This window comes from Lithobates pipiens, unplaced genomic scaffold (assembly GCF_037356315.1).
Source record: "Lithobates pipiens isolate NorthernLeopardFrog02 unplaced genomic scaffold, aLitPip1_a1.2 Scaffold_10, whole genome shotgun sequence".
NCBI lineage: Eukaryota > Metazoa > Chordata > Amphibia > Anura > Ranidae > Lithobates > Lithobates pipiens.
This window is the reverse complement of record NW_027507686.1, coordinates 186,165,556-186,188,536: the sequence shown is the minus strand read 5'-3', so window position 1 is coordinate 186,188,536 and position 22,981 is coordinate 186,165,556.

Below are 22,981 nucleotides of genomic sequence, written 5' to 3'. Positions count from 1 at the left end.
TACAGAACCAGACAGGACACTAGCTGGTACACATGAGAGGCCAGAGTAGGTTGTATTGTAAAAAAGCACAATATATGTAAAAGACAAACATACTGCCTGTGACAACATGGTCTTCAGAAAACCACTGCACACGTCACTGACTATAAACAATGTGGTTAAAATGCACTTATTACACAGAGGCTTGCTTATGGAGTGACACATAAGCATGGAGTAAACAATCAGTTTTCAGGAAGAGAATTACTATGGAGAAAACCAGCAGGAAAATAGTCAAGGGGAAATATTTCTCTGTTTACTGTACTGGACAAGACTGTACAAAACAGCCAGCGGCCAGATGATCTCCTCTTCAGAGAGACTGCAGTTAAAGTCAAGCTTGGCAATAGAGCAGAGGCTAATATGGTACCAATTACAATAGCTAATTCACTGCCTTCTTCTGTGAAAACTGAATCCACTGCCACAGTGTCAGTATTATATGGATGTACAAGATTGAAAGTGAACGTGAAAAGCCTAAACTATTTTTTTTTCTTTTTTTTTACACACAAGAATAACACACCTATTCTTGGAAGAGAAGCATAAGTAGGACTTGTACTTTGAAGGTACCTTGAAGATTTGTTTGTTTTCCAAGAAAATGCCATACTTGTGTGGATCCCTCAGATATACTAATTATACATGGTTACAGGAAGACTCCCAATGCCATTTTAAATCAATTGATACGAAACCTTTAGAGCCCTTAAGGGACAGGAGTTCTCAGGCCTATTACCATACTCACCTATTGGACCAACAGTGTTGTGACTGCTGAAGAAAAAGCTGAAATCTCAGAGCCTGTCCGAATATTGACAATTTTAAAGTGCCTCTCCTTTAACCAAAAAAGTGTTTGTGGGTTAAAGAGGAACTTCAGTCTCTCCTAGAGTTGGTTCTGCATCCACCTGCCAGCCTTTCCCCACTGTCTTCAACTTTTAAAATGCAGTGTGTGTACAGATGTGGGCTCTGCCCAGGCTTGGGACCCAGCAGAAGGCTGAAATCTCGAGGCCTAGAGCATGCATTCCTGGGGTCTCCGGACATGTTCGCAGATCTCTGCCAGGTTCCAAAACTGCACATTTGGAATCCTCATGTGCTCCATATTAGGCTACGTGAGAGCCTACAGGGAAGCATCACTGAGAAAGTTGAAAACTGCAAGTGCTAAGGTAAGAATTTTAACAGATAGTTTAATGGGGAATCCCCAGATGACATCAGATATGCAAAAACGCATTGGGTGGAGTCCATGCCTGTGACATCATCGCGTACTTGGATCCAGGAAGTGTTTTGCACAATCCCTGGGATTGATGGTTGGTTTTCTACATACATTCTGTGAGTGTTTTACATTTTTTTTAAATAAACCTTACATAACAGTTTTAGATTATGGAGTATTGTCCCATGTCCTCTTTTATATGCATACTTTATGAAACTCTGGTGGCTGAGTATTCCAATTACCTATGGCAAAATTACTTTGAGGGAGTCCTCTTCAAGAGTGGAAGCTTTTACCAAGTGGCGGTCTGCTATTACACAAGCACATCTGACTTTACTTTATTGTATAACAGTCTATGGTCTCTGGTAAGCGCATACAATTTACATGAGGTGGTGGAACACAGAGTAGAGTCACTATTTACGGATTACTTTCTGTGCAACATAGACATACTTTTGGTTGATCTGTAGATTGAAATTTGGGACTTGCCAACTCAATTTTTTTCATTGTGGACTTCACCTTTATTAACTTTCTATTGAGTTTTCACTATTTACATTATAATGTATATGATTATATTATTGTGATTGTATCACTTTAGTCTTGTTTGCTAATATCATATAGCGCTACACTAATTTATATTGGTTATTTAATTGGGAATGTTTATTTTATTGTGGAATTTCTGTTATTCCATTGTTCCTAATCCTCCACTGCCACTAATACAATATTTTTTTTGTTGGTGGTGGTGGTGGTGGTGGGGGGGGGGGGGGGCAGTTACTTAGTTTGGAGAGGTAACCGCTCCCACTTCTGCCTAGGTGATCCGAGCAGAAGGTCGACCTCCTTCTCATCCCCACCCACAGCCTCCTGGGACATGTCAGGTGCCCCAGATGGTTGTGGGACAATTCACAAAGCACAGAGAACCTCGCCAATGTGCAGTGGGAGGCCGGCTGAAAAGCCACAAGGAGTCACATCTGGCTTCCCAACATCTCAGCAACAGGGACCTGAAGACCAGTGAAGAACAGGCCCAGGTGAGGAGAGTGCTGGATTCCTGGACAGGAAAGTGTTCTTTAACTTCAGCCCCGGAAGGATTTACCCCCTTAATGACCAGGCCATTTTTTGTAACTGCATTAATCTAACTGACAATTGCGCTGGCATGTGACACTGCATCCAAATAAAATGTATGTCCTTTTTTTCCCACAAATAGAACTTTCTGTTGGTGGTATTTGATCACCTCTGTGTTTTTTATTTTTTGCGATATAAACAAAAAAAGGCAGACAATTTTGAAAAAAAAAAAACAATATTTTTTACTTTCTGCTATAATACATATCCAAAAAATAATGTAAAAAAACTAATTTCTTCATCAATTTAGGCCAATATGTATTCTTCTACATATTGTTGGTAAAAAATCCCAATAAGTGTTTATTGATTGGTTTGTGCAAAAGTTATAGGGTCTACAATCTACGGGATAGATTTATTCACATTGATATATATTTTTTTTTTACTAGTAATGACGGCAATCAGTGATTTTTAGCGGGACTACGACATTGCGGCGGACAGATCTGACCCTGGGTCCGCCGGGCATGAGAATCGTCTCCTCCTCCTATCTATTGCATGAAACGATGTAAAGATGCGTTGCTCTGTGCAATAGAGCAGCCCTGTCACAGTATATTAACAGTGGGGTGGTTAAAAGTCAGCATCTACACTATTGTAATTTTTTTAAGATTTTCTTTCACGTTATACAGTGGGGATCGAAAGTTTGGGCACCCCAGGTAAAAATGTGTATTAATGTGCATAACAAAGCCAAGGAAAGATGGAAAAATCTCCAAATGGCATCAAATTACAGATTAGACATTCTTATAATATGTCAAAAAAAGTTAGAATTTATTTCCATCATTTACACTTTCAAAATTACAGAAAACAAATAATGGCGTCTGCAAAAGTTTGGGTACTTCGTACTTGACTTGGTTCACACCATTGCGATTTGGATGTGGGATCACCGCGTCCAATTCACAATAGCAGGAGATTTTGACTATCTCTCTATGGAGCCGGTTCACATATCTCCATAGCGGGTCCAGTGCGTTTTGCAGAAAAACCCTGTGCGTCTTTTGATCTATTCAGCCCAAAATTTGGGCTAAAATCAGGCCTGAAATTGTGAACCAGGACACACTGGACCCTTGCTGTGAGCCATATGCGGCTCATATGTGAACCCAACCTGAAAAAAGGAGAGGCTACCACCCTCGCTACAACCTCCCACCAGCACTGTGTCCAAAGTGAGTACTTGATTTGACTCTACCTAGTCTGAGACCTGATTGTCCCTTGTACCTTCAAGTAGTATTAAAGTTGTAAATAGATAGGAAACTATATCATATTTACTTGTTTATACCTTTTTTTACCTTTCTTCAGTTACTTTCTGGTTTCCATGCCTAGGCAAATGCTGTCATACATCCCAGGAGTCTTCAGGAGAGGAGGAGGGGTATTTCCAGCTAAATACACCCTCCTGCCTACATGCTTGAGCTAAGGGCAGATGGATTACAGGAAGTAAATGTTAAATTAATCTTCCCTTAATCCAGATGGCCATGGACAGAAATGCCAGAGAGTGTTTTTCAAAGTTATTTCTCATAATAAACATGGATACATGGATGAATGGGCACATTTTCTTCGAATTTTGAAAATGAATTAAGTAGCGTTTTTGGTTTGTGGTGCTCCGATGCAGTGTAGTTCATGTTTGAATCCTTCCATTTCCTGCTTTAGTTACTTTTTATTTTTTTCCAATATTTACATTTTCATTCATTTTGATCCTTTTCTTTTGCAGTGTAAACAAAAAATGTATACCTCAATTTACAAAAGCCTTTTATTGGTTTGGAAATGGCATTGAGGCTGATTTACTAAGGCAGATATACTGTGCACTGCAAGTGCACTTGGAAGTGCAGTCGCTGTAGATCTGAGGGGAACATCTGAAATGAGGGGAAGCTCTGCTGATTTCTATCATCCAATCATTTTCAAGCAAAAATGCTGTTTCTTATTCGCCTTGCATGTCCACCTAAGATCTTCAGTGTGACTGCACTTCTAAGTGCACTTGTAGTGCACAATAGATTTGCCTTTAGTAAATGAACCACTTTTCATGCTTTGTAATTAAACATAGTGGGGGGTGAATTTACTACAGGAAAACAGACTGTGCAATTTGCAAGAGCAGTTGCTCCAGAGCTTAGTAAATGAGGGGGAGCTCTGCAGACTTCCATCATGCAATCATGTGCAAGCAAAAATGCTTTTTTTTTATTTTACTTTTCTTCTTGCATTTGATTGGGTATGCTTTGCAAAGTGAATCTGCATCTCATTTACTAAGCTCTGGGGCAACTGTAATTGCATAGTGCAACTGCCATTGCAAAGTGCAGCCTATTTGCCTTTAGTAAATCCACCCAACTGCTGGTGTCTAAATAAACAGGATGGAATGTATAATAAAACTATTACTTTAGGCTCCATTTAGACATGCTCAATTGCAATTTTTTGCTGCCAAACAACCCTCTCCCCCTTAAGCTGCATTAGGCAACGGATGGGGATGTTTACATGCTGCGGGCATGATGCTTCATATTGCGTCCACGGCAAAGTTTACCCAACATATAGATGATCGGTGGGCCCGCCAAACACTACACATGTTTAAGCATGGCAAATGCCCCACAACCGTGTGCAATGCACATGGTTTGCAGCACGTTTGTCAGCAAAGATGGCGTTAAAGCAGACGGTGAGGAGATGTCATATCACTTCCTCACAGCCTTTCAGTAGCCTCTGAAGTACTATCTGAACTTGGATCAGGCTTCAGAGCAAAGGAAGATTTATATGCATGCCTAAATCTACCCTCAAACATATAAGCCCTTGTTAATTAAACGTTATCACTGTTAATGCTAGAAAAAAAAAAGTTAATTTCTGTGCTGGCCTGGCCCCTGTATGTTTTAATGTGAAAGCTCAAATCTTTTCAGTTCAGGGGAAGGGAGCTTCATCATCCTCACCTTGAGTATTATACAACTTCGCCCTGGCAATGGTGACTACATTTTTCACTTCGAATGAAAAAGAGGGTGAGATTGCGCTATGGATTATTTACAGTGGGTAAGAGCTGCCTCTACCTTATATGTCCACCCAATTGGGGTGGACCTATTTGGATGTAAGAATGAGTTAAGTAGAATTGGAGCTATACCTTTAAGTGGGACAATATTTTCAACCAATGAAAACCTGTTCCTTTGTACCGTGAGATTATTACTTCTGTGTTATGCTATGTTGAAACCTCAGTGAAAAATATTTAGCCAATCAAGGCCCTGTGTCCTATATATTAATTTAATGCCTTAAGTGCACCCCGCTGATAGGTGTTTTTTATCCATATGTGATGTACAAAAAATATATATTTGCTACCCCTCACCCTCAACATAGCATAACACAGAAGTAATAATCTCACGGTACAAAGGAACACAAATAATAATTAATTTTTTTAGTTTTCATTGGTTGAAAATATTGTCCCACTTAAAGGTATAGCGTCAATTCTACTTAACTCATTCTTACATTTTTCACTTCCAGCAGATGAAAGTAACCCTGTTGGTGTTCACTGAAGTGTGCTGGAAAACTGACCCTTACAAAGTTTCAATCTCTGGGGTTTCCCACAGCCCTCGCCGATCGCCCCTGTTGACCACATCATTTCAGGATACAGTGGTTTTGTGGAAGTCAGCAGGAGGAACTAAATCCACAACATTTTGCTAAATATCTAAGCTTATATAGCAGTGTACAGAAGGTTAATTCAGATTTTTTTTTTTTGCTGTCACTGTCCCTACTGGGGAGATTCGCCCTCATTGGTTGCCTTAGTGATCATTGTCATCAGGACTGAAAGAGAAAGACATTTTAATAATCAGAAAGTAGTAGCAGTAAAGGGACAGTCTTCAAATTGGATAACTGTCTAGGAAAATATTTTTCTTATTTCGAAGAAATGTTCTCATATTTCCCAATGTACAGTATTTATGGGACAAGGAAAAAAGTTTTGATATTAGAAAATCTCAATGCGCTATAGATAGAAAAAAGATCTGTTTTTACCCTTTTAACCCAGGTATACAAAACAACACATTGGCTTTAGCTATTATTTTAGTTTTGTTATGAAGGAAGCTTGCAGTTTATCTGTGGCTTGCATTGGTTTGTTGTCAACTATACATTATTAGTATATTTGCCATTATTATTGAAGTACAGTAAGCAGCATACATGAATACAACTGTTGCATTACCATTTCAACTTTTTTTTGTGTTTTTGTATTGGATGGGAAACAGGCAAGTGGAGCTAGTTTAGGTTTAGTTGTTAACATTTAGGCTTTGCTGCACTAGGGTCATTATTTCAAATCTTGGCCAAGGCCATGTGCATTGAGTTTGCATATTTTCCCCCGATTTGCATGGGTTTCCTCTCACATTCCAAAGACATGCTGGTAGTTTTATTGGCTCCTGTCTAAATTGTCCCTAGCATGTGCGTACAAATTGGCTATGCACATGTTTTACATTCTGCATGCTGGTCCCAAGCCTATGCAATTGCGGGAGGGTTGATAAAAGACATGACTGGCTACCTTTAAAAGAATGCGGCAATAAAATTCTGTTGAAAAGGCTGTCTAGCGTATTAGACATGGTGCCCAGGGAGCTGGCCCACAGACTCGCCGAGAGTCAAATATAACTGTACAGATGTACTGTACAGTATATATATGGGGTTGTTATGCCTATGCTTCTCAACAGTCATGTTCCTGTGAGACCTTTCAATCATAGTTTTAGTGTCTTGCCACGATTAAACACAATCTTCATATTTCAGAGAATTCGAAACATTTGCTGGGTTTTGTTCAAATGTTTTTTTAATCGTCTGTTAAACTTGTACAACAAAACTATAAAAGCCATTTATCCACTAGCACTGTATAGGATATCCAGATGTTCCTCTCTTGTCAACTAGTCCATTTTCTGAGATCTGCAATGCTGCTGCGTACAAATGAACTTCTCACAATTTACGATATAAAGGCATCCTTCAGGTAGGGTTCAATCTCTTGGCTTCCCTTTCACAAGGATTTCATTCTAAACCAAAAGTGACAGCCAGGACTAAAGTTATTTATCCTCCTGCCTGGACCAATGTTACATTTTTCTTAAGTAGCCCCTTTTGTTTCTGCAGACATACGCTCTTGGTGTGTGCCTGCAGGCGCCCGGCATACAGAGCAGCGTGCATTCAAATTAAGCACAATTTGCAATTCAATGGCACCCCACTCTTCCTTGCCTTTTCATAGAGTGCTCAGAGCATTTTCTCCTTACACCAGTTCTTAGAAAGTATTAGACAGGAAACTGATGCCAATTAAGTGGCTAAATAAGGATGAAGTGCGGTGTTAAGAATGCATTTGCATTAACTAAATCAGACAATAAATTTATGCTGTATATGCTTCTTCAATCAAGACGTTGGTGGATTTCAGTTTGGATCTAATATATTTGCCACACGTAACTTCATGATTTTGCTTAAAGCATCTCTGATGCAGAAAATAAACCACTGCAATGCCCGCTATTGCAAAAATGGTCATGCTCTTGCAGAGCAAAGTAGTGATTTAAAGGTTGGTGGGTGGAACCACAGCATGTGGTGGGGACCGCAGGCATCTGAAATACCAGGAAATATGTTGGTGTCAAGATTCTGCCAGAAACGTATCCCTATAAGAAAAATAGGATTTTTATAACAGCTTACCTGTAAAATTATTTTCTTGGAAGTACATCACGGGACACAGAGCACCAGTAATAACTGTATGGATTATTCAGGTCCTTCAGACCCTTCAGGTCTGGTATGGATTTTAAGGGGAACTCCACGCCAAAATTGTATCCCCCCAAATATCCATACCAGACCCTTATCCGAGCACGCAACCTGGCAGGCTGCAGGAAAATAGGGGGGATGAGAGAGCGCCCCCCCCCACCTCCTGCACCGTACCAGGCCACATGCCCTCAACATGGGGAGGGTGCTTTGGGGTAGCCAAAGCACCATGTCCCCATGGTAATGGGGACAAGGTCCTCATCCTCACAATCCTGGCCTGGAGGTTGTGGGGGTCTGTGTGCGGGGGGCTTATCGGAATATGGATGCCGCCTCAACCCTGTGTGAAATGCCTACTATTTCACAAAAAAAGTGTGAAAATGGTAAAAATGCCATGGCACAGCTTAGGGACAAGTCCTTTATTAAAAAATAAAAAAATAAAACTGTCCCACAATGTCTTCTTCTTCTTTTCTTGTTCCACCAACGGACCGAAAAAGAAAAAGCGCAACTTTGCTTTGACAGTTCTTTTATAACTGACGACGGGGCCATGTGGTGACGTCACCAGATGACCCCGCCCCCTCTGACGCACAGGGACATCCCTGTGGCCTTCCTATAGTGTCAGAGGGGGCGGGGCCACCTGGTTATGTAAAAAGGTTGGCCCCGCCCCCTCTGGCGCCCGGAGAAGCCATTGGGAAGTCATTCCACCCTGGGGAAGCCTTTGGAAAAAAAATGTTTTTTTTGGCGCGACCTGAAGGGCCTGGTATGGATGTGATAGTTTCGGGGTTCCCCTTAATATTCATACCAGACCCAAAGGGCCTGGTAATGTACTATGGGGGAATCCCATGCCATTTTTTTCAATGACTTTTATGTGTATTGCCGGGGCGACAATTCATTATAGCACTTTTAAATTACTTTTTTTAGAAATGTCATTTTGTGCAGGGACTGTTGTAAACATGGGAAACATGCGCCACTTTACAGGCCTACTATAGACACCCCCCAGGTACAAAATTTAAAGGAATTTTTCACTTTTATTGTTTCACTTTAAACATGATTAAAATCACTGCTCCCGAAAAAACTGCAATTTTTAAAACTTTTTTTTGCATTGATACATGTCCCCTGGGGCAGGACTCAGGTCCCCAAACACTTTTTATGACAATACCATGCATATACGCCTTTAAAATTAGCACTTTTGATTTCTCCCATAGACTTTTAAAGGGTGTTCCGTGGCTTTCGAATTGGCTGCGAACACCCCAAATTGTTCGCTATTCGGCAAACAAGCGAACACCCGATGTTTGAGTCAAACTTATGTTTGACTCGAACATCGGGCTCATCCCTAATGGAAAGGCAAAACGTTTGAAAGAAAAATGCTTACTCTTCCTTTTTACTGGAAGAAGGGTACTATTTCCACCAGATATCTTTTGGATATATTTTTCCAAGTCATCCCCAAATAATCTTTCCCCATGAAAGGGAACACCAGTCAGCAGCTTCTTACAAGGCAACTCTGCTGACCAATGCTTAAACCACAAAATCCTGCACAAGTGAACTTAACAGAAGGGCAAGGCGAGACACCTGATCAATAGAATCTTTAATAGCGCCAACCGCAAAACAAAAAGCCCTGGGCAATTCTGCCAAATCCGGGACCTCTTCCCCTTTGATGACTTGTTTTACTTAGTCATTAAGAGATTGACAGACACGATTGCCATTACAGCAGGCTGCACAACTGCACTTGCCATGAAAAATGAGGCTTTAAGCAATGTCCCCAGTCTCTTATCTGCTGGATACTTAAACACCTGAACTTTGTCTACAAGACACGTAAGACTCTTATTCAGAGAAGAAACAGCCGCATCTACCGCTGCAAAATCCATTTTTTAGTACATTTCCGCTCCATAGGATAAATCTGAGAGAATCTTTTAGGAGGAATAAAAGGCCTATCTGGATGATCCCAGTCAGCATAAATAAGCTGTTCCAGCAATGGGTGCATAGGAAAAGCATGTGAACCCTGAGGAGGCTTCATTGAATTCAAAGAGGAAAAGGGTGCTTCAGCCGTTTCTGCTAAGGGTAATTTATAACAAAAACACCCTGTTTCGGTGAGCAATTGAACTAACAACCTTTGCGAGTGTGAATCTAAAACGGAATCCTCTGGGATAGAGTCCTGCCCCTCTAGTGGGCCCCCCAGGGGCACATCAGAATCCTCTACCCACTCCTGATCCACAGATGCCGAGTCCAGGGCAGGGGAAGGGGACCTTTCATGTTTCCTCCCAGCCTGGGAGGGGAATGCAAGCAAACTATCTTTACTTCCAAACCAGCCAGAGCTGTGGCCAAATCATCTTTAGTGACATAGGCAGAGGCTGGAATGTTGGAGGTAGCTACAATGCCTAACGGCTCCAATGGTTCAGCCTGATTAGCCGCTTCGGGACTTTCAGGAGAGGATGGTACTGTGCAGACAGGACTAGGGTGCTCAGACCCTGACCGTGGGCTTTGGCATTCCTTATCCCTGTTTTTGCCCCTCTCTTTTGAGAATACATAGTCCTAAGCACACAGCAGAGGTACTATTACCATGCATCTATTGCTGAGCTCAGTCTTAGCAATGGTTAATATGTCGCTATCAATGTTAGCAAGATGCTAAGTAGATGTGTCTGAATTGCGTGTAGCCAATTACCCAGCACTTACATGCCCTTGGACTGTATCTGTGTCCCTCCTTCAAACAGCACTCTGTCTTTATATTATACACAAGGCATACCTCATGCCACTACTGCCGTGTACACACGGGCGGACTGTATGGCGTACTTACGAATTAGCAAATACAAACATCCCAGGACCCGAGGTGCCCACGTTGTGGGGATCATCCATGCACATTATACCATTTGATTTGGGCATGCCCGGATGTTCAGGCATATTGGCTACGCATCATCCAGTTCTTGCATGACCCCATGTGTTCCCCCCTACAAGTTGACCCTAAACTATGTCTACTCGGGCTCATGACCGACACACAGAATACTCAATGTCATACCGTTTTCCTCCATGAGACTCTGTTTAGTGCCAGGAAGCTGATTGCCAGGCTGTGGTTACGAAATGTACCTCTCACGATCAGAGCATGGATAGACGAGGTGAATTTATCGCTGCCACTGAGGAAGGTTATTTACGCACATAGGGGATGCCCCAACAAGTATACTAGGATTTGGGACAGGTGGCTTGCCAGCCCGGATACTTGTATGGATCTGTCTTAACAGAACGCATCAAGAGTGCTGAATGGTCTCACGGTTTGGGAACAATCTAAGATCTGTAGTTTTAGCTTAATGGGGGAGCTGACCGCTGGGTTGCAGGGGTGGGGAGGCAGTATGGAGGTGTCAGCTGAGTGAATTTGGCCTATATTGACCAGGAGTGTGGCCTCCCGGGCGGCTTTGCTCCCCTGGCCCCCTCAGCGGCTGCTTGGGGGGCCCGGGCGGTGAGGTGCTTGAGTGGGCATGTATGCAGTATGACCAACTGAACAATAAATTATCTGTGTACGCTGTATATCATCTGTGAATGTGATTCGGTCATTTTGATACCCTGTGTACATTGCTCGCTGTATGCCATGTTGTTGTAACCACCAATAAACTTGTTTTAAAAAAAAAAACAGCACTCTGTACACGGCAATGGCTTATACAAGCCACCAGTCTGCGCCTGTGCCATGAGAAAGTGTGCATGCTGATCCACAACCACGCTGGCAGCGCTGAGCCCCACCCCCTTGTGACGACCTCTCAATCCAGAAACTGTGGAGGAGCGATTCTCGCATGTGCGCGTGGTGGCACATAATGGCAGTCCTAGTGGGGAAGGGGGTGAGTACTGGATTGTCCCTCCTTCTTCCCCCTACGAGTAGCTGCTGACAGGAGACTAAGGCCGCGTACACACGCGGGGACTGTTCGCTCAACTTTGTCCGTCAAACAGTTTCAGCAAACAGTCCGCTCAAAATTAGCATGGACGGACTTGCCCACACACGACGAACGAACAGTTTGCTGAAACCGTGCGCGATGACGTGAACGGCACGTACGACGGGACGGAAAATACAACGTCCTATACACTGCATTACAACTTTCGGCGTGTAAATCCTTTCTGAACATGCGCGGAACTTAGTTTGACGAACAAGCCTACACACGAGGGGACTGTTCGCTGAAACCAAGTTTCAGCGGACAGTTTTTCGGAAATTCCGAAAAACCTTGTTCAGCAAACTGTTCGCTGAAACTGTCCGCTGAAAGCCCACACACGGGCGGACTGTCCGCCGAAACACTGTTCAGCGGACAAAGTTGGGCGAACAGTCCCCGCGTGTGTACGCGGCCTAACTGCTTGATATAGCTATCCATAGGGACTAGCATAAGTTTATGTTTAACACTACATATGTAAAAACGCCCTCTAGTGATTGAAATAATTAATACAGGCAAGACAACATCCACTTAAAGAAGTCCATAGGAATGTACCAGGATCTTCTTAACTTACCATACCTGCCGCAGGGTACAAACTGGAATACTCACAGTGACCCAATCTTCACCCATCATGGCGGGTTGGAGTCATGCCAGACCTTCTTACAGGGAGGGGGACTTCCTGTCTGTAATTATGCCAGTGTCCATCACCTGAAGGTGGTGTACAGTTATTACTGGTGCTCTGTGTCCCGTGATGTACAAAAAAGAAATGTAGATTTGAGCAGCAGATAAGTCTCTTCTTTTGCAGGTTTTTTTGTAAAGTATATCTGAACCCAAATACAAAAATCTAATATATAGCAGCTAACCAGTCCTTGGATGTGGTGGATGTAATTATTTTTTTCAGGCTTTTTATTCCTTTGTTTTCACCTGTTATTCTGCTAGTTACACACATTTTGTGCTAGGGTGACTGTACTGCATTGGGAGGACAACAGAAACAGAATGGACTACTAGAAAGTTCCCCTATCCTCTTGTACAAAACACAGGTGGGTGGGGTCTTGTATTTAACACACCCTCTGTGGTAGTGTGTCAGTGACAAATCCGGCCAGATTTAAACCTTATGTCTGTGGTGGCCAAACAGAGAGGTGGCACATTTCATATAACCCCCCACTAGAATAACTCAGTTTAAAATGCATAGATAGAAAACTGATCAGCTAGAATTAAATGCAGAAAAATTCCAGCCAAACTTCTTGATGAGCTAGGACAGTTGCTCTCAATCTCAGTTCTCAAGTACCCCCAACGGGCCATGTTTTCAGGTTTTCCTTTACTTTGCACAGCTGCTTTAAATCAATATCAATGACATGGTATTGATAAGAGCCATTTAACCTAAGGGAAGTTCCCAAAGCATGGCCTGTTGGGGGGGATGAGGACTGAGGTTGAGAACCACTGAGCTAGGACATAATTGGCTGTCTAAAACCTGTCTAGTAAAGAATTACAGATCTGTGAGTCTGTTTTAAAAAAAATGAAATTAAACTACCATAGCCAAACTATATACAGTACATAATCCATAATTCCTGCAGTGATGGAATTACATTCATAAAATGTGATTACAAGGTATACATAAATAATCAGCTGCACACTAGCACATGCATATAGTATATTACTAAGCTCAGGTGGTTGATGAATCACATTATATTTACTAAGCAATAAATGCAGGACTTTTTTTTCTGCCAGAATGTGCTGAAACTTAGTACTAACACTTATCTGCACTGCCCTCTGATCAGCATTGGGGCAGTTTAAGCATAGTTGGAAGTGGGCCTAGCCAATGAAAGTGAGCAGCAGCTGTGCGGCTTGTTTTAGATACAAACAGGGAGTGTGAGACTAGGATCATGCAGGCCTGACTGTCAGCAGAGCGGAGTTTACTGCAATACAGCTTAATTGGATTGTCAACCCCCCTTTTCCTGCCACTGAGAAAATGATTTTGTCAGGATCTGCTGAAGCTACCAGTATTGGTAGGATTGTAAACAATCACTGGAGGAAGGCTGCTTACTGTCAATGTTAGAGGTTCATAGCAATAGTCCAGTAGGGGTGGTAAGAAAGAACTTGTGCTCTAAGTTTAATTGCTTAGACCCCATGTCTTCTTGATGTGACTGCACTTGCTATACAGACTTGTTCAGTGTCAGTGTGGGCAGAATCTGGTGTTTTTTTTTTTTTTTTTTTAACAGAAAGTAAAAACATAAGAACATAAATTCAACATACAGACAATCAGTTAAATTGCACGACTCTACCAATCATAAGGAGAATTTGAGAGATACAGACTGATCTTGGGTTGTACACCATACAACAAAAAACAATTACCATTATAAATGCAAGAAAGAGCAGCCGGCTATACCGTATGAGTGTAGATCCATTTAGTGTCCTTCAACTGAGCCTCCAGGCTCTTTTGGAGGAGCCAGCCTTGTGCATAGCCTCCTCCCGAAGAGTCTTCCCCTGGGTGCTTCTCCAGTTGCTGGTCCTCTCCTCAGGTGAGACGTCACCGGACCACATTTGAATCCTCCTCTCAGTTACTTCGCCTCAGGCTATCCAGCCCCGAGAGTCGGAATTGAATGGATCCGTACCCCAGGCCATGAGGGCCATGGGGGCTGGTCAGGAGGACCAGGACCAACAGACAGAAGGATCTTCTGGACCGGAATCCAGAATCAAGTGATCCCCGTACCTTAAATACCACCTCCCCGAATACACAGCAGGATGACACTCCCACTGGGCTGGTTCAGAGAAAGGATGGCACTCAATACGGCTAGCTAAACTGCGTTCTCACACTTGCCAGTGGTGACACCGACACCTGTGGCCAAGGAGAACCCAGTGATACCCAGCTAGACTGGTACTGAAACCACAATTTGGCATGATTAGCCCCAAAACCCAACTGGGGTTTTAGGAATATTAAATTGAAAAAAACATATAGCGCATGCTCTTCCGGAGCATGTGCTACATGAAAGTCCGAGGGAGTTTCTGACGGAGTTCCAACCGAATGGACCTGCCTACACATGATCACACCAAAGTCCATTTGTTGCGAACGCAATGACCTACAACGGGACTAGGAAAGGAAGTTCAATAGCCCATAGCCAATAGCTGCCTTTGCGTCGTATTTGGTCCGTCGGACTAGCATTCAGAAGAACGGTTTTCCCAATAGGAATTAATTCCGTCGGAAAGATTTAAAACATGTTCTATTTCTAGGTCTGTCAGACTTTTTGAAAAAAAAGTCTGCTGAAGCCCACACACGATCAGAATATCCAATGAAATTATTCCGTTGGACCGTTTCTGTCAGAAAGTCTGGTCATGTGTATGCGGCATTAATGACCATTTTTTGCGATACGGCACTGCGTCGCTTTACCTGACAATTGCGCGGTTGTGCGATGATGTACCCAAACAAAATTTATGTCCTTATTTCCCAAAAAATAGAGCTTTCTTTTGGTGTTATTTGATCATCTCTGCGGTCTTTATTTTTTGCGCTATAAACAAAAAAAAGAGCGTCAATTTTGAAAAAAATAATATATTTTTACCTTTTGCTATAATAAATATCCCCATTTAAAAAAAAAAAAAAACTAAATACTTTATCAGTTTAGGCCAATATTTATTCTTCTACATATTTTTGATTAAAAAAAAACACAATAAGGGTATATTGATTGGTTTGCGCAAAAGTTATAGTGTCTACAAAATAGGGGATAGATTTATTTTATTATTATTATTATTATTATTATTATTATTATTTTACTAGTAATGAAGGTGATCTGTGATCTTAGCTGGAAAGATTGAACACTTTTGATACATTTTTGGGACCATTGACATTTATACAGTGATCAATGCTAAATAAAAATGCACTGATTACTGTGTAAATGTCACTGACAAGGAAGGGGTTAACACTAGGGAGCGATCAAGTAGTTAAATGTGTTCCCTGGGAGGTTTTTCTAACTGTGGGCGGTTGGGACTGACTGGAGGAGGAGAGAGAATGGGGATCTGTCTGTTTACATTGACAGATCCCCATTCTGGCTCTCTGTGAAGCGATCACGGGTGGCTGGTGGACACTGTGGCCCCCAGGCCACATGCATTGACTTTGGCATTGCACCCCCTATCGTTCTTAAAGCGGCTGACATACACCTACAGTGATTTGCCCAGGAAAGCCAACCTGCCGCAGTATAATGACGGCAGTGTCAGGAACCATGGATCAGATGGAGACAAAAAATGTAGTAAAAACCACACCATTTAATATAGTGGTAAAAGTGGTACAAATAGTAAATGTAGTCAAAACATAGCCAGGGTTCGATAACCAAATTGGGTAGTCAGAACAAGCCAGGAAATCAGGAAGCCAGAGATCAGTGTAGTTCAGAACAAGCCAGGGGAAATCAGGGAGCCAGAGATCAGTGTAGGCAGAGCAGCAGACAGGATCAGGAACCAGAAGTGACGTCACCCAGACAAGTCTTCAACAGGAAACCAGCAGAGAGTCTCTAGATATGTTGATCAACGTGAAGGTACAGGAGATCTGATCCAAACAGCTTAAGGGCCAGTTCACACCAGATGCAGTTCCATGCAGTTTTGTGCAGTTCCGTTTTTTCTGCACCAATACAGTCAGTTTCCTGACCAGAAACTGACTGCATGGTGTGAACTAGATACATGGAAAACACTGTGCATGCATTTTTAGTGCAGAAAAAAGTGCACGAAGTTGAACAGAACTCTGTCTGGTGTGAACTGGCCCTTAAGGCCCCTTTTACACTGGGGCACTTTGCAGGCGCTACACCGCTAATAATAGTGCCTGCAACGCATCCTGAAACAGCCACTGCTGTCTTTCCAGTGTGAAAGCCCTCGGGCTTTGACACTGGAGTGGTGCGCTTGCAGGACGATCAAAAAAGTCCTGAAAGCCGCATCTTTGGAGCGCTGTAGGAGCGGTGTATTTACCACTCCTAAAGCGGCCCTTCCCATGGAAAACAATGGGGCAGCGCTGCAAACTCGCCTACAAAGCTCTGCAAAGCCGCATTTTATATGCATTTGGCGGGATGTTTGATATGTTGTAAAGGAGCAGGGCCAGGAAGCCGGGCGGTGCATTCTTAACAACGAATGAGTCATCAGCTGTCAGCGGGCTTCCACAAGCACACATCCTGGCAGGTCAGGAAAGGTGGGGGCAAACGAGCAACCCCCCCTTCTGAACCATACCAGGCCACATGCCCTCAACATGGGGTGGGGGGTGCTATAAGGCAGGGGGGCTCTGCCCCCCACCCCAGAGCACCTTGTCTTCCTGACAACCCTGGGCTGTGGTTGTGGGGGTCTGCAGGCAGGGGGCTTATTAAACAAGGGGGCCCCCAAATCCTGCCCCTACCCATGTGAACGAGTAGGTTTTTGACAATTCCTTTATTTAAAAAAAAAAAACAATGTCCCCAATGTAGATCCATCATCAATCACGGGAACCCACCGCACCGCCGGACACCAAAAAAAAAAGCTTGAAGGCTGACCGCCAAATGCCTACGCCAAAGGGTATATACCCCCCAGTATTTACTGGGGGACCCCATGCTGTTTTTTTCCAAAAAAAAAAAATTGTATTGCTGGGTGCCAGCTATAGCTTGCAGCTGCAAAGTACATTTAAATGATTTTTTTTTCTTTAGAAATGTCAGTTTTGCTGCAGCAGGTTCTATACAGATGCACCACTTTACAGGCAGACTAAGGAGGCCCCCGGGCACTATATTTAAAGATTTTTTCATTTTTATTGTTTCACTTTGAGCATAATTAAAATCACTGCTCCTTTAAAAATGATTGTTTAAAAAAAAATAATAATACATTGATGTTCCGCAGGGGCTGTATCTAGGCCCCCATATCTTTTTTATGGCCAATAACTTGCATATAAGCCCTCCAAATTGGGATTTTTAAAGTTAGGGTACCATAGACTTTAATTTTGCCATATTCAGCTGTTCTGGTGCATACTGTGTTCAGCCTATCTGTGATTGTAATGTTATCTTTATTTATATATTCTTAATTGACTGTGTTGTTAGGATCACTTTAAATGTGTTTTTTTATCACTGCGCTGTGCTATATGAAGTATTATCCACTTGCCGCCAATCAACCTACATTGCGCTCTGTTTTGAACACGTGGACCATTTCATGGCATTGCTTGCTTTTCTCCTGGTGACATCTAGCATATTTGGAGATTTCTTGTTTATTTTAATATATAAGTGTATTATACTAATATTCTTAATAATGTTTGATACTTGAATGTATATATGTTGTTTCTGTCTTTTGATATACTGACTTGTGTATGTATTCAAGAAATCCTTTAGTATGTTATCGAATGCCACCCCGCTGAGGAACACTTAAAAAGTTGAAACGCATCATGGCTCTGGGTTTTATGTATCAGGGATCACTGTTCTTCAATGTGCTTTAAATTTATTTGCACTACCCAAGTGTCATGTTTTTGGACTTTGTATGTCTTTGCTAATTGCTGTATCATACCCTAGTCATAAGGGATCATTTCAATGTTACTATAGATACTATACTTTATATCCTACACATTATTTTGTATTTAGCAAAGTCCCATTTTCCCCTTCTTCCCTCCCCCCTTGGGTTTCAATATGTACTATAGGGACTGTGGATTGGGGTACAATTTTAAGGATGTTTACGTTCCTTGTGACAGGAATAAAAGTGATCAAAAGAAAATGTAAAGCAATTTAAACAGTTTAATAAAATATTTAAAAATTAAAGTGCCGCCATCCCCCTGTGCTCGTGCTCAAAGGTGAACACACGTGTCGATCCCGCACACGTGCAAACAACAATCGTCTCATACATGTGAGGTATCACCATGAATGTTAGATCATGGGCAGTAATTCTAGTACCAGACCTCCTCTGTAAATCTAAAGTACTAACCTGTAAAGACTTTTAAGCATTGCCATTGGATAGTAACATGTACACTGTTTGTCGCCGTTGCACAGGTGTATGCAATTTTAAAGCGTAACATGTTTGGTAACTCAATCACATCATCTTTTAAATTTCACCCAAAAATTGGTTTATTTTTCTAAAAAAACACTGCGCTGTGTAACATAAAAAATCGCAAAACCCACCAATTTATTCTCTATGGCCTCTGCTTAAAAAAAACCTAAAGAAAAAAAACATAAAACAAAAAATCATAAAAACATATATAATGTTTGGGGTTTCTAAGAAATTTTCTAGCAAAAAGAACTGATCGTTACACATAAACAAAAAGTGCCAAAAATGGCCTGGAGCTGAAGTAATTATAGACTTCATTTATTTTATATTTTTTGAGGTTATTAAGTACAGAAATGATTTTGGTTGTTGGTGTTTCACAAATTTAAATTATTCATTGTGGGTTTAAATATACAATATATAGTTATTCATTTAGCATGGAATGGGTATTGTTTCCTTCCAACTGTTCAGGAATTCTTACAGTCAGGCACAAGGCCTTCTCCCAAAAACATCTAAAGGGTAAGAAATAATAAAAAAAAAAAATTATGCTGTGTAAAGGGGAAGACCTAACATATAGTATACTTAAAGGGGAAGAGCAACAGGTTTTATATATATACAATTTTTTTGTTTTGTATTTGGACAATCAATGAGTACTGCTTCGGTATAATTTTATCAGTTCCTATTTTGGTTATCATCACTTAACACAGACCTATTTGGTTTTTATACACAAAGTGATTTAAGCAGTTCATCATTAAAAATATTACATAACATCATCTGCTTGAACGATTTTGGATCTGTAACAATCAGGGATAGAGATACCAGCATAGATGGAAAAAAAACATATACACTTGGCCAATACATATCTTTGACATTCCTTTATGTTATATTTCACTGTTATTCACCTTACTAAAATAAATGAACATATGCATTCTGCATAATATTATGTAAACTTATATCAATTATAACATTGTTTATCAAAGTGGAAGCTGCAGACAAGCCCAAGATACCAAATTCTCTCCTATGTAAAGCCCTTCTTTGATGATTGCAAATAATTTAGCACCTCTATGGCTTAAATCCACACTTCCCATTGGCAGTCCCAAAATGTCAACTTAGCAAGTATGTGTACCTGATTGTAATGAAATGCTTTTATTACTCCAAAGCACACTGTTAAAGTATACAATGAAAGATCTCATATTATGAATGGTGGTCACCTGGAACAAGAAGCAAGTTATTGTCCAGTACAGCCTCATATTTAGCTGGCTACATTGGACCTGGAAAGGCTCCGAGATTTTGGGTAAGTTCACGTGATAGCATATCACAACTGAGTTTTTTTATTGAAATTCACAGCTTTAAAATTCCTTACTAAACCTATGACAGCTGCGAAATGTCATTGTGGAAATCAATGGGAAATGCTATGATTCTGTCTGATATCCATACTTGTTTTTTGAAAAGATTTGCTTACTTATCTGGATTGCAGGGACAAACAGTAAAAAAAAAAAAAAAATTACCATAACCCATCGTTATAATCTATAATAAGCTTAGTGCTCAAGTCCTCAAAGCTATTCCTTTGATGTCCTTATCCCTCCCATGAGCTGTTACTAGGGGAGCCACTTATTTTGCTATAGTGACCACACTATATTATGAGGGACAGAGATGCTGACATCAGTCAAGCAGTATACTGCTAATTGCCATTGACCATGAGACTGCATGGAGGTGGCACAAAAATTGAAGCACATGTAATCCCGAAGTCTAAAATAAAGTTCAACAAAAATATAATAGTTTTAAATCGACTGCTTTCGTTACATAATGATTACATAATTACAAAAAAATAAAAGAAAATTAATTCAACAAAAAGAAAAATTTTGCCCTGTACATCGTTAGCTTTAATTTGGATTAAGAGATCAGTCGAAGCTCTACAGTGGTTAGGATTACTTTGTTCTTGAATGGTTTGTTTTTAGTGCTATTTCTTGAAAGAAAGTGATGAAAACTTGTGGAGTGCCTCTGCAGAGATGCTGAACTTTAACCAGTAGGTCATTTAAGGGCAAAAGCTTTGTTTAGTGGGACATCCAGCACCATTTACATTCCATGAAATCAATTTGCATGGTCCCTGGGAGGTTTTGCCAGCTTTGGAAGGATGGTTGTTATGCTGTTTTTATTTGAACGCATTTGTGCCAATTCATTTAAGACAACAGTTTAGGTAGTTTGTGTGAACGCTACACATAGCACAAAAAAACAACTTTTTGTATGTAAAGAAAACTTATGCAGAGACATGTTTTTGTGAAGTTTTGTATTCTACAAATTCGACTCTTTAGAGCATTTTGGCACATACATCCAACACAAAAACTAGGGTCCCTATTTTTCTGTAAAATGCCTAAAATGTGCGTATAGTACTTTTTATTTTACTATTGGATGGTTTAAGGGATTGTTTTATTGCTGTCCATGTTCCTGCTTGGTAAATTCACCCAATTTGTCCTGGTGACGATTGTCACAGATGAGTAACAACAGCCTGAGCCCTTTTGATAACAGACACAATATGCTGGAAAACCAGCAGCTGACCAATGCCCGATTAACGCTCTCAGCCAATGGTGGAGAGAACAGATCAGATTGTTTTGGTGGGGGGGCTGTTCCCCTGTTAGAACACAACAGCTCAGCAGGGGAGATCGCTGTACTTACTTTGCATAGTGAGTACAGTGGCTCCAATCGGAGCTGACAGTTTTGAAGATAAAAAAACAACGAATAGTAGACTGATCAGTAGTTTTGCTAGTGGTCTTCTTGCAGCTGATTTATTTTCCCCGTTACTGGCTTGCTGTGCCTTGTTTTGCACTGTATCATTTTACGGAGGTGGCAATCTTGGCACAGGCTGGACTCTTGCTTCTGTATCTCAGAACCTACAGAAAGGAAAACAATGGGAAGTACTGTAAGGACATTATCAAACCTCACTTCAATTCTCTTTAGACAATTAGTCAGAGGCCGTAGTGCCTTAGATCTCAAACTGCAGGTATACAGCTCTGAGCATGTAGGTATAATCGTGCCTAGGCACTTTGGGTGAGCAAATAAGCATTGATCCTATTTTCAGGTGGTTTATCAAATCCTGCTTAAAATCCCTATCATGAATACAGGGACATGTCTTGATGGCAAATTCCTGGCATTTTTAAGCCTAATAGGCAAAATTTTGTCAACAAAGGGCATTGGGAGCTGGGCACAAACATGGGGGGTAAATTACTGTAGTATAACAATTTTTCAAAAATATATGCATTGGAGGGGTTCTTCTAATTTAACTTTGAGGGTGACATTGGGAAAAGCACCAATTGTGTAACCACTTCAATACCGGGCACTTTCACCCCTTTCCTGTCCAGGCCGATTTTCATCTTTTAGTACTGCCGCACTTTGAATGACACGGTCATGCAACACTGTAACCCAGCTAAATGTTTGGTGTTTTGTTCACAGAGCTAGAGCTTTCTGTTGGTATTTTGCTAAACAAAATAAAAAGGCTGAAAGTTTAAAAAAAATATATGTTTTTCTTCATTTCTGTTATAAAATTTTGCACATAAACAATTGTTCTTCATAAATTTAGGCCAAATTTAGCAGAAATGTATTATGCTACATTTCTTTGGTGAAAATAAGTGCATATTATTTAGTCTGTAGGGAAGTTTTAGAGTCCACAAACCAATAATATATGCAGTATCTGAAAATTGATCATGTACTGACAGCCTATCTAATTTCTTTAGGCCCCAAAAATGTCAGGACAGTAGAAATACCCCCAAATTACCCCTTTTGGAACGTAGACAGTCCAAGGTATTTAGTGAGAGGCATGGCGAGTTTTTTGAAGTTGTAATTTTTTGGAAAATGAAGAAATTAAAAACAAAATTTGAAATTTTTTTTTTTTACATACTATCACCAGTGCAGTATGGTGTCATCATGTGGCGGCGATCAGGGAAACTGACTGGTAACAGTAGAAAAAAAAAATGTATTACATTTTTTCTCTTTTTTTACGATTTTTTTTAACACATTGTAACCAGAGCAATATAATGTTACCATAAATAAAAAATATGTATCTCTGCACTGTGGTGGGGCAGCAGCTGTCACAGATAAGTAATATACCAAACTTATAAATAATCTTAAGAAAAAGTGT